At 38.0% G+C, this 16323-nt stretch overlaps 1 protein-coding gene and 1 long non-coding RNA gene across 2 annotated transcripts in view; one reads left to right on the forward strand and one right to left on the reverse strand.

Moving 5' to 3' along the window:
• Positions 1 to 16323, reverse strand: part of LOC309661903 — a 1098809-nt gene that overhangs the window by 266662 nt on the left and 815824 nt on the right. The gene's annotated exons all lie outside the window — the stretch shown is intronic.
• LOC309661845 (uncharacterized protein) overlaps positions 1 to 16323 on the forward strand; it is a 114383-nt gene that overhangs the window by 8175 nt on the left and 89885 nt on the right. The gene's annotated exons all lie outside the window — the stretch shown is intronic.

The following is a 16323-nucleotide window of genomic DNA, read 5'->3' on the forward strand; positions in this document are numbered from 1 at the left end:
TCTTGTTGACATTCACCAACTATATGATTTTTGCTTTATTTATAAATTTCAGTATGCATTTTTTTAAATGAATTTGAGCTATCTTATAATGAAATACACAAACTCTAAGATGATTAAAATAGAAAATAAAACCATCTAGGGGAAAGGGAACACAAATGTACCCCAAATTCTAAGCTAGAATAGTGTGGTGAAGACTGCCTTAGCAAACAGCTAGACTACAATTCCCAGCCTTCTTTGCATTTAGAGTGGCCATGTGATTTGCTTCTAGCCAGTGAGTCCTACTGAATGGAAGTGATCTGTGCCAGTTCCAGACCTGACTCATAAAGCCTCCTATAGGGTGCCTCTCATGCCATAACCCATTCACAAAGGATGAAATGGTGATGTGAAGACCAGAGTGAGCTTGGAAGCCATGCATTGAATATGGCAGAGTTTTGTTAGCCTAGAATGACTGTTAGGAGCAGATCCTGTCTTTCCTCCACAAGGTAATCAAAGCACCTGCCCTCGGCTACCATCTGAGCATGTAATGAACCTCTGCTGTCCGTACATTTTGAGTCTGCTTGTTACAGAAGTTTAGTCTCTTCTAATACATACAGTTACTGTATTTGAGTATTAAATTTAGCATTCAAAATTTCTGAATCACAGATTTCTACAACTGGAAGACACTTTAGAGACCTAGCCCAGTCCACTCATTTTTCAAGTTACCATCTGTCTCTGTTTCAAATCCTCCAGTGTCTCCAGATTGCCTTCAAAATTAAATTCAGAATCCTTAACATGGTTCACAACACATGTTCTCATTTCTACCTACTTCTGCATCTTGTTTCTTGCCACTCTTTTCTTGCAGATCCTACTCCAATTAAACAGAAAAACTTGCCTTTCCTCATTCTCATTTCTATGCTTCTTGCTCTCCTTGGACTGCTCTTTGTCTTTTTCTTGACTATTATGAGATTATCTCAACTGTCACATCCTCTTGAAACCTTTTCCTAACTCCCCATCTCCTGACTGATTAGATGCCCCTCTTATATTTTCCCACAGCACTCCATGTGAACAATTCTCATAACACGTACTTTGCTCCATTATAATCATCAGTTTGATTTAGGGACTTGTTGACTAGAGTTCATTGATGGCAGAAGACTTTTTCTGAGACATTTTGTCTCCCAAATTTCTAGCATAGTACCTGGAATATTTTCAAATAAGTGAACAATTTATTTCAGCAAATATTTATCAAGTGCTTCCCATGTGCCAGGCACTTTGTTAAGTGCTGGGGATCCAGGGACAACCAAAAATTGACAAGGCTCAATTGTAATTGGAGAATACAGTCTAGTGAGGGAGACAGATATGAATCAAATAATCACACAAACGAAAATACAACCTTGATACGTGCTGCGCATATACATATTTTAGCTACTAGTTCCTTTCCAGTCTGACTTCCCAGCACTTGAGCAGAAGAAATTTATGATTTGGCACTCAAAATTATTGCAGTTTCAGAACATGCAAAATTATTGAATCCCATAAATAATAATCATAACTATTACGTTTGAGCCCTTATTGTGGGTGAGGCGCTGTGCTAAACACTTTGAAAGGATTAGCACATTAAGATCTCATTGAATCCTCATGAAAATCCTATCAGTTATAGACTACTATTGTAGAGAAATGAATTTATATTTAGGGTCTGCAGACCAAATTCAGAATTAGAACCATCCATGTAAAAGTGTAGTCAGGCATAGATTGGGGAATTGGTTTTCAGGTATGTCTCAGATCCAAGTTCTGATCGAACACCCAGGGTTATCTGGGAATTGACCTACGACTCACCTTTCTTCACAGAGGGAATTAAAAAGTGGGATGCTTCTTAGATCTGGTGAAACTTCACTCTAAATCAGTAGTATCATTGGCGTCTGTGTATTCCCGTGATCACCTGGGGAGGCCTGGAAAAGTATCAGTACCTCCACCTGAGGATTTACTGCATGCTTCCTTCTTCCCTCCCTCCCCACCTCTCTCTCTCTCTTCCTTCCTTCCTTCCTTCCTTCTTCCCTCTCTCTCTCTCTTTCTTTCCCTTTTCCACCATTTCCTGCTTCCACACAATTATCCCCATTTTTCAGATGGGAAAGTTGGGACTTAGAGGGATTGTGTTATAGGGATAATAAGTGATAAATCTAGAGATGTGGTGTTATTTGCCTAAATTCAGTTAGGAAAAATAAAGAAAGCTCTGTTTTCATACATATGAGAATAGATGACTTATAGAGATAAGAAAAAACTATAGGTTTATAATTTCAGCTATCTGAAAAAAGGAAGCACTCAAGTTTTTCAGGTGATACATTTTTGGCCTTTAATTATAGAAGGAATTGTTTGAAATTTTATTATTCATTCATTCATTCACTCACTCATTCACATATGAGAGTGAAAATGTTCCATAGAACATTGTCCTTACTCTGGAGGAAAAAGAAACAGATATACAAACAAATATAGGAAGGAGGTGGCATTTGATCTGGTCCCTTTAGTTTAGGTAAAAATACATGGAACTGAGAGAGAGAGAGAGAGTATAAACTACGTAGAAGTACAGAGTGTAAACAAGCTTGGAAGTATTACTGGGCATGTAGGGAAAGAGCAAAGCGCTGAGTATGCTTGTCATAGAGGGTGCTGGGAGAGTGGTGTGGATGAGAGTGGCTGGGAGACCAGATCATGGAAGTCTTTATAGACTAGAAGTTCAGATATTATCTTATAAAATATATAAAATGTGAGGTTAGTGAAGACATTTGGGACAGGGAAAAGACATAATCAGGTTGGTGTTTTCAAATGGTAGCAGTAGAGATAGAAAAGAGGGATTGCTTTGAGAAGGATCTTTTCAAGATAAAGTTAAGGGATAGAATCTATGTGTCCTGATGGCAAAAGTAATTTAGGTGAGAGGAAGGGCTAGAGCTGTGCTTTCCAATAGGGCAGCCACACGTGGCTATTTAAATTAATCAACATTAAATACAGTAAAAATTCATTTCCTCAGTCATACTAGCCACATTTCAAGTGCTCTGTAGCTACAAGTGGTTAGTATTACCATATTGGACAGCATAGACACAGAGTATTTCCATCATCACACAATGTTCTGGATAGCACCAGACTAGAGAATTACTCTGTTTTAAATTTGAACAGTGAATGACAGTGGTACTTATCAAAATAGGGAATATACGAGAAAGAGAAAGTTTGAAAGAAAAAGAAAGGGACTTGGACACAGTGAGTTTGAGGTGCTATCAGGCAGTCAGCTGAAGATGTCAAACATGCTACTGGAAATTAGGTCTGTGCTCAAGATGGAGGCAAGGGTTAGAGAGAGATATTTCAGAGTCTTCACTTTATAAGTACTAGCTGAAGACATGGAAATGGGTATGAGAAGAGGACCAGGAATACTCCATAGTTCTCCTCCATTTAAAGGGGAGTAGAGGAATAGTGGTACAGTATGAAAAGTAATCCAAGGAGGAGCAATCTGAAAAGCCAGAGAAGAATTCTGAGAGAGTGATAATCCTAGAGTCGATAATGACAAATCAGGCAGAGATGTCCAAAGCCTTAGAGCATCCAAAGAGGATTGGTTACAAAAAAACTCCTTTGGCTTTAGAGGTCAGGAAGTTATTAGTAGTTTTGCCTGGAGAGGTTTCAGTGAGTGGTGCTAGAAGAAGCTTAATTGCGGCAGAGCCAGGATGAAATTGGTGTGTATGGGTAAGTGGGGGTGGGGGGGGTATAAGAGAGCTCTCCCTCCTTTTTGAAGTTTGGCTGTGAGGGTGACAAATAGAGGTTATTCGCTGGAGGGACAAGAAAGAATAAGCGAAAGTTTTTATTTTTTAGAAAATGTGAAACTTGAAATTTCTTTACCTGCAAAAAAATGAGTGGGTGGAATGGAAAAGACTTAAATGAGCTTGGAGTGAAGGTATAATTACTGAGCCAAGTGTCAGAGATAGTGGAAGAAAAGGTGGGTGAACCTTGGAAAGGGAAAGATTCTTCTGTTTCTCAGAGCCAGGATGGAAGGAGAGAATGATTAATATCTGAGGGTTGAGGTAGAGAAGTTTGGAACTGTTAACCTCTTAGTTTTATATATATTGTTTTCAACTATGATTTATAGACAATACAAAAACATTATATATATGGATAGTGTTGAACCTTGATAACATCCAAAAGCATGTAACCAGCATGTAACTTAATTCACATAATTTTGCAGTGTGGAAAGCTAATGAGGTCTAAATAGACAATACTCCAGACAGGAACGACTTGATAGTACATTCATTAGGCTACCTCTTCATATGTCAGTGTTTTAATTGGACTTCTGTAGAGCAGGTTAATAATCAGCTCAACCTTGAATTTTGTGGTTAACTTAGATCCAAGGAAGACTAAGTAAATAAATAACTAAATCTACACTTGGACACATCATAATTAAACTGCATAACACTAAAGACAGAACATAAAAGAAAACCTGAAACACTAACAGGGAGGAAAAAGCATTATCTACAAAGGTAGATAATTAGGTTAGATTTGCAACAGACTTCACAGTGGCAACAATCGAGGACAGAAGAAAAAAGGAAAATATTTTTCAAGAAAACAGTTGACAATCTAGTATACCCAACTAAACTATGATTTAAGGGCAAAGGTAAAATGAAGACATTTAACAATAATCTTGAAAGAATTTACTAGTTATTCATTCTCATTGAAAAAATTACTCAAGGACACACTTTATTTTTTTTTCCTGTATTTACGTTTATTGATTCAATCCTTTAATCATTTATTCAACACATAGTTACTACATACCAGGTTCTGTTCCAAGCACTAGAAATACAGCAATGAACAAAACAAAATCCCTGCCTAAATGGAGTGTAGTTCACCTACTGCAATTACTAGTGTAGTTCACAGTACTGAGCATTTGGCCAGGTAGCAGTTTCAAAAATAAAGAAAATGGGTAACATGGGGTGTGGTCATCTACAAACAGTGGCATTAACATCCTGTCCTGGGAGAAGCAAAAGAAATGAGAGATAGGGAAGAGCAGACAATAGAGGGTCTTAGTGCTATGCCACAGAGTTTGAATTTCATTCTGTAATAGATAAGGACGCACTTTAAAGGAATTAAAACATTGAAAGTAGAAGGAAGGAATGAGAAGCAAGAAGCGATGTGACAAAAAGAAATTGGTAAATATAAGAATATCTAAATAATCACTAACTGTAAAATAATAAAAGTAATGCTGGCTACTTCGAAGGTAAAACACAAGTGGAAATAGAATACCAGACAATAATAATGTGTAAAATAGAAAGAATATGATTGGAATGAAAAATTCTGAAAACCTTTTATTATTCAGGAGGAAGAGATAAATTGTTTTAGATTTTAAGTCAAATTATGCATGTGGAAATTATAAGGGTAACCACTTAAGTTATAGCAATGAAATAAATAAATTCAAATAGTTCAAAATCTGAAAACAAAAAAAAAAAATAAAAGAAAACTTAAGCCAAGCAACAGAAAAAGAATTGCAGACCATTTTTCACATTGTGGCAACTAGCTCTTTTTTATTTTAATTAAAAAATTTCTCACTATCAATTATGAATGATTTTGAGTGCATGGGCTGAGGGAAAAGGGAGACTATTTCTCTATGCCTACTATGTGCCAATCAACATAGTGCTAAATGTTAGTGTTATGTAGTGTTAGTTTGGTGATGAAATGATCATATGCATAGAAATTCCAACAGAGTTAACAGAAGACTATTAGCACTATAAAGAGAACTTAGGAAAGTTTTGGGGACAAGACCAACTTGTAAAAGTCAATAATATTTTCCTATACCAGCAACTATCAACTAGAAAATATAATTGAAATAATACGCTATGTATAATATCAATCAAAATGAATAAATTTCTAGGAACAAACCTAAAAAGGAAAGCCAATATCTTTGTGGAGAAATATTTAAAACTCTGTTAAAGACATAAGAAAAGTTTTGAATAAATAAATAGGCCAATTTAATGTAGTAAAGATGTCAATTTTCCTCAAATGAATCTATAAATACAATACAATTCCAGTCAAAATTCCATCTATATTTTCTGAAGAACTTGAAAAACTCTTCTAAAATTTGTTTGGGAAAATGAAAATCCATGAATAGGTAAGCCACAATTGAAAAAGAAGAGAAAAGACAAAGTTTATTATATGAGATATTAAGACATATGACAATTATGTGGTTTAAAAAACACATAATTGGTTATGGAACAGACAAATAGATCAGTGGAATAAAATAAAGACTCAGAAATTAAACTGTATATATGGGAGACTTACACAGCTGACAGATAAAGTGACATATTAGAAAATGAAAAAACAGATCATTTTAGTGGCATTGGGAAAATTTTCACTCGAAGAGAAATTTGGATCCCTACTTTACACTGTATACAGAGGCAATTCTGCATGAGTTAAAGACATCATTGTGAAAGTTAAATCTTATAAATCTAATAGAAAAATATTCATACAAAAAGGTCAACAACATCAACAAAAAAAAGACAAGAAACCCAGGGAAAAAATGGGTTGACAATATGTAAAGGCAGTGTAGAGAGGGAAGTCTGAATGGCTAACAAGTTCATAAAGAGAGTCCTCAAATGCTGTAATCAGAGAAATTAAATTAAAGAAACACTGAGGCACCATGTCAAAGCTATCAGAATACAAACATTAGAAATGCACATGCAAAGTGTTGGTCAGAATATGTAGTGATAAATACTATGTTCTCTTGTGGGTCTGTGAAGTGGCATGTTCATTGTTGTTACACCCTGTGGCCTAGCATATTCTTGGGTATTTGTCCCAGAGAATTTCTTGCACATATCTATGAAGATACATATAAGTAAGGTTAAAATCTGAAATAATGTGTGTTAGAGCTCATGAACGTATGAAATATTTGAAGAGAAGAGAAAGTAGGGCAAGTTGGTCAGATGCTAGTAAACTTGTTATCCTCTCCTTTGGGTCTGAGTCTTGAGGGATGCCCATAAAGCCATCTGGATAGGTATGAGGGAATCACAAAGTGTCTGGTTTATTTGTACAGGTCTTTATGCAAAGCTTTGCTTTTGGCTTGAGCCACATCTAACCTGGTGAGAGAAGGAAAGAAACACAAGTGGAGAATGGTGTCTAGAGAAATGAACCAAAGGTATTGTGCCTGGTTCCGCAGTGCAGAAGATATGAAGGCAATGAAAGGACTGGAGACTGGGCTCAGGACAAAGAGGCAGCAACATGTGGGGACTTGCTAAGAACAAACCAATGGCTGTGTCCACTGACTTCCCCAGTGGGTGTCTGCTCCGTAGGGCTAGGAGTGACCAGCCACATTTCAGTAGACTCATCATAAAATGCCCAGGGGCCAAACCATATCCAGCTACATCACAAACCCAGGTACCAAGAAAAGGCATTAAAGACCTACAGGTGAGGAACTAAGCCCACTTTCCTCTGGTGGTTAAAATCACATGATTTCCCTTGTACTTTCAGACATTGGAGAGGAGAGAGGGGAAGATGAGATATTCTAAAAAAGCAGAAAACTTACCCAAAAGAGAGTTAACCTGGTAGAAATAGTTAAACAGGAAGAGATGCAGATGCCTTTAAATGGCATGGGAGATTAGATCAGTTTCAAAATAAGACGAAGCTGCATTTCTCCCCTGTATACCTGAATGTAAAGTCTGTGGCATGTCTTTGCTACAGTGCCATATGCGTTTTCATTGCACCAAATTAAGTATGTGATTCAGGCAATTCTTTTTCACACTTGATCTAAACAGATGGAAACCCTGTGGAGCAAATTACAGGATGATTCAGTGCAGGAAACACACTTTCACAAGGAAACAAGAATCATGAGGCCATGGTATTCATGTGTAATGGGTTCACCCACAACCTATTAAACAGAAGTCCTTGTGGAATAAAAGCAGCTTCCATAAATCTTAATAGTTTTGACAAGCTGAGAAGCTTGAGTCAGCCTCACTCAGATGACTTCAGGGCTCCAGAAGAGTTCCCCTTGTCCCCACTTAAAAAGAAAAAAAATCTCCTGACAGATGCTATACTTTGCTTTTCAATCCTAAGTTAAAGCCTTTATTTTCCATTAAAATGCATGCAACTTAATATTGATTTAAAGCAATTTTCTCCAACTGTATTTTGAGTAATAATGTCTACCAACAGAGAGAATTTATCGTAAGATACTTGTTTCTTAATCTTAATTAATCAAAGATATGGAACCGTTCAAATTATAACTTCCGGTTAGCATCTTGAGCTAGCTCGAGAGTTAAAGACATCATTGTGAAAGTTAAATCTTATAAATCTAATAGAAAAATATTCATACAAAAAGGTCAACAACATCAACAAAACTGCCTTGGTATTTTCCAGGCTAAAGTTAGCCCCACCACGCGCATTTATCACTTCCAGGGCCTCCAAAATGGAGACAGAGTGAACTAAGAAGCTAGTACCATGCAGTTCGGGGGAAAGGACATGATTAGTTATTGAATCAGGTCACATCCTAGCGTTGTTTTTCACTTAGCCAAAACCTTAAACTGAGTCTCATTCATGTAAAGGAGATAATAGGACTTCCTGCACTGTTGTAGGGAAATTTAGTTTGGTTCAATATGTGTAAAAGTTCCTTATATTTCATACAGTTTGTCATAGTTATTCTAATTTCAGGAATTGTTTATAAGAAAGTTATCTAATATATGGAAACACTTACGTACACAGATCTATTTGGTGCAGCATTATTTATGTATAAGTACAAATAAAATAAGAAAAAGAGAGGGGACTTCCCTGGTGACGCAGTGGTTAAGAATCCACCTGCCAATGCAGGGGACACGGGTTCGAGCCCTGGTCCGGGAAGATCCCACATGCGGAGGAGCAACTAAGCCCGTGAGCCACAAATACTAAGCCTGCGTGCTGCAACTACTGAAGCCCGCACGCCTGGAGCCCGTGCTCTGCAACAAGAGAAGCCACCGCGATGAGAAGCTCACACACCTCAACGAAGAGTAGCCTTCGCTCACCGCAACTAGAGAAAGGTGCCTTGCAGCAACGAAGACCCAATGCAGCCAAAAATAAATAACTAAATAAATAAAATTTAAAAATACATTTATTAAAAAAAAGAGAAAGAGGAAAAGACATAGTTAGCTCTTTGGTAACTTTTGACCTTGCTTTCTAAGTATCCAGGTTTGACAATTATCAGTCCATGAAACAGGGTTCACCCACAAATTTGAAAAAGTGTTTTTGGAGTAGCTATATTTTCCCTTAAGATCTTATACTTCTTCCCGTCTATCCCCAAGTGTCTTTATATATCTGTGTCTGTCTGTATCTTCTGTGCTAAATTCTGACTATGTGCCAGGTACTCACATGGGAAGCAACGTAGAATTGCTGTTTGTTGACCGTTAAGCCTGAGAATAGAAAGATACTGAGTAATTAATTGCCCTCCTCTTTCCTCCGCCTCTCCATTTCTGTCTCTGTCTTCATCACTTCCCTCTCAAATGCACACAGTCAAGAAAGCCTCACCTGGCCCTTTACTCTTGTCCTTATGTTCCCTGTCCTCTGCCCCTACCATCCTATACTTACAGTTTTCTCCTGCTTCACATACAAGCTAAAGGGTCTTTGAACTTCATTTCCAGTGCTCTTTATTTCTGGCACCCATATCCTTGGTGTTCAAGCTTCCAAAGGGCAGAAATTAGGTCATAGATTTGAGGATTTCTTACTCAGAACAGGAATCATTGCCTTTGAACAACACATTGCCTTTTTACAACACTTAGTTCTAGAAAACTGATGGTGATTCCTGTTCAAATGCAAAGAAATTTTGGCCAGTGAAGATATAATTGATTCCACTGTATGCATCTATTAGCAAATCCATCTTAGTGTCTATTTGAATTCTCTTTTGAAGCAGTATTTTTTTTTTACATATTATTGGTGCCCTCATTAATCAGTTTAATAAAATTTTTGACGTGTGTTAACTTTATATTTGTGTGAGTCATGATATTAGTCTTTAAAAAATTATACCTTAACATAGCCAGTGGGGAGGGGAAAACTAAACCATTTAATTTCTAGTATTTAGGGTTGGTTTTGCCCTAGTTTTTTGGGGGACGGGGGGTGGGGGAGACAGGCTCTGTTCCTCACTAGTTGTTTAACAGCAGATAAGGACGTTGCTTCATCTGAGCCTTAGTTTCCTCATCACCTTCCCATTCTGAAAATGGGGGACTCTCCCTCAAAATGACCAGGAAAACCGTTCTGTGTCTACTCAGCTTTCTCCAGGTAAAATGTTCCTTTCAGTATTTCAGTTTTGCCCTAGTTTTATCTAACTTTAGTGCTGTAAACAAGGAGGCTCTAAGTAAGAGTAAAAGGTAAAGTTAATAGTTATTTGAGAAGTTTTGGTGAGTCTTTGTTGGAATCCCTCCCAGAAATTGAGACAGCGGATGACTCTAAAGTGGGTAACAAATGTTTTTCAAAGTGAGCTACTTTCCAATTCTTTGTTTAACTGATCAGTTGATAGATCATTAAACAAATTTTGGTTACAGAACCCTGTATTAGTTTCCTGGGTCTGCTATAACAAAGTACTAAGAACTGGGTAGCTTAAAACAACAGAAATTGATTGTCTTACAGTTCTAGAGGCTAGAAGTCTGGTACCAAGGTGTCAGCAGGGCCGTATTCTCTCTTAAATCTATAGTGGAGAATCCTTAGCCTCTTCTAGCTTCTGTTGTTTGCCAGCAAGCCTTGGTATTCCTTGACTTGCAGATGCATCACTCCAATCTGTTATCAGATGGCTCTTCCTTGTGTGTGTTTACCTCATCTTCCCTCTGTCAGTCTCTGTGTCTCAATTTCCCCTTTTTATAAGGGCACCAGTCATATTGGAATAGAGGCCTGCCCTGTTCCAGCATGACCTCATCTTAACCTAACTAACTGCACCTGCAGCAGCCCTATTTCCAAATAAGGTCACATACTAACATATTGAGAGTTAGAGCTTCAACATATGAGTTTGTGGGGGGAGGGGGGTGACAATTCAACCCATAACAAGGAGAAAGTTAGAATTCTAGAGGAAAGAAATTGCTAACTCATAGCCAGATAATTGACCAAGAACCTTGATAATTCTGTATGTTCTCTGGGTTGTTTTGTTTTTTTCAGGCTCTAAGTCAATAAATTTGGGAGTTCAGCTGAGTCCCTGGGTATTCATCTTTGGTTGGAGAACTGTTTGGAGGCTGGGAAGGTCCATCAGAAGCATAATTCTCTTCCAAGGTGGCTTGGCATATGGAGCTCACCATGGGTAAAGGTAGTGGTAATGTGTGGGTGAGCCAGCAGGAGAGGTAGGTGAGTCCAGACACAAGTTGAAAAGGACATTTCTACTCTGGATTCACTTCCCAGCACATCATAGAAAGCAATTCCTACTGGACCCAGGGAAAGTACCTGTCTTCTCAGTAGAGTGGTGACCCTCTCCTTCCAGAGTCACAGATTTATGAGTTTTCCTGTTGATTTCTTTATTTTCATCCCCCTAGTTGCTTAGAGGAAAATCAGGATAATTTTGAATGTAGAGCTTTCAACCTAAGGTCTTTTATTGCTCCTGAGTTTGTGGTTTTGGGTATTACTCATACCTTTACATGCACAAAGTAAGCTTGAGTTGTTATGTGGTCATTAATTAATCAATTAATCTAAGTAAAACCTTCCCTGTTAGGCATTTCTTGTATCATCTCTCCAGTGAGTTTGAAACCAGGTTTCCAAATAATTTCTGATCATGAAAGATCCTTTGGCTTAGGATTCATGGTAGAAAAGTTCATGGAAAGCCTAGGGGTGTTAACTTCTTTCCCGGCTGTATTCCAGCTGGTTTTAAATCCCTCTGCTTGCTTTGGCTTTCCTACATTACCTCTTTATGTGGGTGTTATAGGAACCTTCCTCTCAGTGTCCAATAAAACTCACCCCTTCCCTCCTAATCTTGCTACAAAAAGTTGGAAAAAACCCGATGGTAATCTTACCTTAAAATTAAGGCCAAAGGATAGACAGAGGCAACTAAGAGGATGAAGTTAGGAGTGGTTGTAATTTTTCACATTGAACTGTTTGTGAGCAACAGTCAGGAAAGAGCCCTACAGAGGGGATGGCCCTTTATGAGTTCTTTGGAGGAAATATGTGTCTCATGAGAATTAGAAGTTCACCTAGAGATTTAAGAAAGGATTAGCAATTCATATGTGCTACCAGCCAAAGGCAAAAAGGAAGTTGTTCTTGTGGGTGGTCCGAGGTCCATGGAGCCATGGGATTGTCTGACAGAGATAAATATCAATGAGGAAAAAGAAAGAAGGGATTTCTTCTAAGCAGACAGCTGGACTATTAAGTCATCCAAGCACTGAGCACTGATGGAGGTGTTCCAATGTGGAGAGCACCACACTCTCCCAGCAACCCCAGAGATTGGGTTTCTTGTCTCTGTTCTGCCATTAAGTAGTTGGAGGATTGAGTACAATCCCTTCATATCTTCGAATCTCTCTTTCCAAACTTAACTACTCTTTACCATTGGCTCTGGTTCAAATAACTTTTTCATGGGTCTGTCCTTTTGCTTGAAAGCTCTTTTGACCAAAACTTTCTTTAAATGCATATATATGCATTTGGGAGGAATACTATTAGTGCTGTTATGAATACTGCCATTGGTATTGTGTAATGGGGGCAACTCTGTGACAGGCACCACGATTTGAGTGATTTATATCTGTCACTTTCTTTAATCCGAACAGTGATCCTAAGAGATATGATCATCCTTTACAGCTGGGGAACTGAATCTCACGTAGGTTATTAAAGTGTTCAAGTGGAAATGGACAGTTAAAAAGCACCCAACCAGTAAATAGGGCCAGTGGAAATGGGACTCAGACAGGCTGCTGAGCTTTTGAAGGTGGGAAAGGCCTATGATGAGGGGTGGGCCGGTGGGGGCTCTCTTGTTCAGGGAAGTGGCCGAGGGAGGCATTTGGGAGACAGAGGAGGTTGCTGAGCGTCTCAAGGAGGAACCAAAAGACAGGGAAAAGTACAGAAGAGGAAGGTGCTAGGACACCAGATTCTCACTAAAAATTATCTTTACTCCCCTTTTTATAATTGTGAAAATAACACATGCACATTGAAGAATAATCAGACAGTACAGAAAAAATTAAGGAACCGAAGAAAAATATACTATAGACCCTTTTCCACAATTATTCTCATTACTGCATATTACCTTCTAATTTTTCTCTAATGTTCCCATTTTCCTCAGGTTGCAGTCTGCTTAATATTAAACCATAAACATTTTCCCATGTTGTTACATAGTCTTTTTTATTTTTAATTTTACTTTTTTTAATAACTTTATTTATCTTTGGCTGCATTGGGTCTTCATTGCTGTGAGTGGGCTTTCTCTAGTTGCGGTGAGCGGGGGCTACTCTTCGTTGCGGTGCGTGGGATTCTCATTGCGGAGGCTTCTCTTGTTGCGGAGCATGGGCCCCAGGCGTGCGGGCTCAGTAGTTGTGTCTTGCAGGCTCTAGAGCACAGGCTCAGTAGTTGTGGCACACGGGCTTAGTTGCTCTGCGGCATGTGGTATCCTCCCGGACCAGGGCTCAAACCCGTGTCCCCCTGCATTGGCAGGCAGATTCTTAACCACTGCGCCACCAGGGAAGTCCCACATAGTCTTTATTATTATCATTTTACATGGCAACATACTAGTTTATCATATTATGTATAAAAAACCATTTCTCCATGGTTGGATATTGGGAGCTATGCAGTTTTATGGGTAACTTAAAATAGATTTTTCATAGGTGGTACTTCAGTTCATTACATCTGGAGGAATCTGGTTTCTAGGAGCCCTCTTGGGTTCAATGGACCTATAGATTTATTAAAAATGAGAGTTACCCAGTATCTATTCCACCAGTCGTTTGTAGAAGATAAATATTAGAAAGTTGGTAACATGGAATTAGTATTCTAAAAAATAGAAAAAGATTAAAAAGGAGTAAAGGAATGGAAAGTGTTCTTTGGGTGTCAAGGAGAGTCAACGAGGAATTTAAGACATCAATAGAGAGATTAGTGACTATAATAATGTATTTCTGTCTTCTGTATAAAAAGACATTCAGCATAGTCTGTGCGAAATGAAGCCAGAATTCCAAGTAGAAATGGAATAACTTTAAGAAAACTTTTCTTGGCACTGTAAGCTCACACATGTACTTTTATATGCTACAAAGTTGAAAAAAAAAAAAGAAAATTCTGAAGTCCTGAGGCCATAGCTATAAAAAAAATTAAGGTTTTAAAGTAGATTTGTGAGAGTAAGAAAATATGTGTTATGGTATGCTGCTGTTCTATACAGTGCTTTTGCATGCTGCAAATGTTCTGCTTTTGCTAATGTGAACAATTATTTTTGCTGGCAGAAACAGTTCAAATAAAAGTAGAAGCAAGCCACCATTTCTTAACATAGTGAAGCTGAAAATTTCAAACATTTAATGAAAATTTTTTACACATTTATTTCATTGCTATTCAAGGGAAGTAGTAGGCATTCCATGAAAGTTTGTGTTTATGACAAAAGTAAATTGCTAGTGTAAAGGTGTTTGGAGGCTAAAAGTGTGATAAATAGGAGATGATGTAGAAAGAAACAAGTGTATCTATTTTATTTTATTATTATTATTATTATTTTTTTTTTTTTAAAGTATTTATTTATTTATTTATTTATGGCTGTGTTGGGTCTTAGTTTCTGTGCTAGGGCTTTCTCTAGTTGTGGCAAGCGGGGGCCACTCTTCATCGCGGTGCGCGGGCCTCTCACCGTCGCGGCCTCTCCCGTTGCGGAGCACAGACTCCAGACGCACAGGCTCAGTAATTGTGGCTCACGGGCCCAGCTGCTCCGCGGCACATGGGATCCTCCCAGACCAGGGCTCGAACCCGTGTCCCCTGCATTGGCGGGCAGATTCTCAACCACTGCGCCACCAGGGAAGCCCAAGTGTATCTATTTTAAAACATTATTATTATTAGCTTCAGCCCTCTCTGACTCTGACAAAACTAGGTGAGTCTGGAAAAGACAGGGCAAGTAGACTACCAAATATTCATTCATTTCTTTTTTGTGTTTAACAGAAACCGAATTTTGCTCAGTGCGTCCATGGGTCCAGATAAAATACTTTCCCAGACTTGCTTGCAGTTAGGGGTGACTACATGACATTTTCAGCTGATGAAATAATTAACAAAACCTGCTATATTCTGCCCCTTTGTTCTTTCTTCCTTCTCATTCTTGCCTGGAAAGCAGGTAGTGAGGGTGAAGGTAATGGCCAACCTGAGACCATCTCACAGCAAGGATGAGGAATTAAGCTACATAATGAGAATGGGGGGGTGAAAAAGAAGTAGGATCCTGGGGCACCGATGACACCATGGAACCCCTGGACCACTCTTCTCTGTACTTCGTTTTATGTGAGGCAAATTATGTGAGGCTGTTTGGTTAAGCCACTGTCATCAGATTTCTGTTACATCCAGTGCACACAAATCCTAAATGATGCAAAGCCCTTGATATAGTCTCTTTTTGTAACCTATATTTTTATTTATAAAGTATCCATTATGATAATGATGTGTTTAAGGATTTTTGTTCTCAGACCCTCTGAGCTATTAATTACATTAATGAGTTAACAATTGTAAAGTATTTCCTCTTGCTTATCACTGTATTTAATGCCAAAATGTCTGACACATTGTGTGCACTTAATAAATACATATTTACGGGCAATTTGAAAAGTTGTTTTGGCAAATTGTGTGTATATATACACACACACATTTGCACACATATCTTTACATAACTGTATATATGAGCAAACATTGTATATAGTTATAATTATAAATTATGTGTTTAAAAATACTTGTAGGGCTTTAAAATACTCAGATATTAAAGAATTACTCTATGAGAATAATTGCCACTATTTATTTACTTTCCAGTTAGGATTTGTATATGGCTGTGATAATGGACATTTTTGTGTTTCAGTGAACTCTAAGGTTTTAGACAAACATAAGAGAACTGATTGGCTGACAGGGAGATAAGGAAACAGTGACTTTGGATTCCCTCCAGCAACATTTGTCAGACCACCTGAATAAGCATTCTGCACAAACCAGACAAAACAAAACACACAGGATTTTAAACTCAAGTACTTTTGGAAATACGGAGTGTTATACCATTCTTTTCCTGGTGGTTCAAGGTCCATTAAAGTTGCCTACAGTAGAGAAATCTGTTCAACTTTGTTTAATCCAGCATTTCCCAATCTTTTGTGTGATTATGAAACCCTTCTTCCAAGTTACGTCAATTAATACCCATTGGAAATATGTGACAGATACTCTGGGAAACCCTATAATACAGGGACCAGAAACATGTAAAATTACCACTATTATTTAGTATTGACCTAG

The sequence above is a fragment of the Balaenoptera physalus genome (assembly GCF_965194825.1).
Source record: "Balaenoptera physalus genome assembly, chromosome: 5".
In the NCBI taxonomy this organism is placed as follows: Eukaryota; Metazoa; Chordata; class Mammalia; order Artiodactyla; family Balaenopteridae; genus Balaenoptera; species Balaenoptera physalus.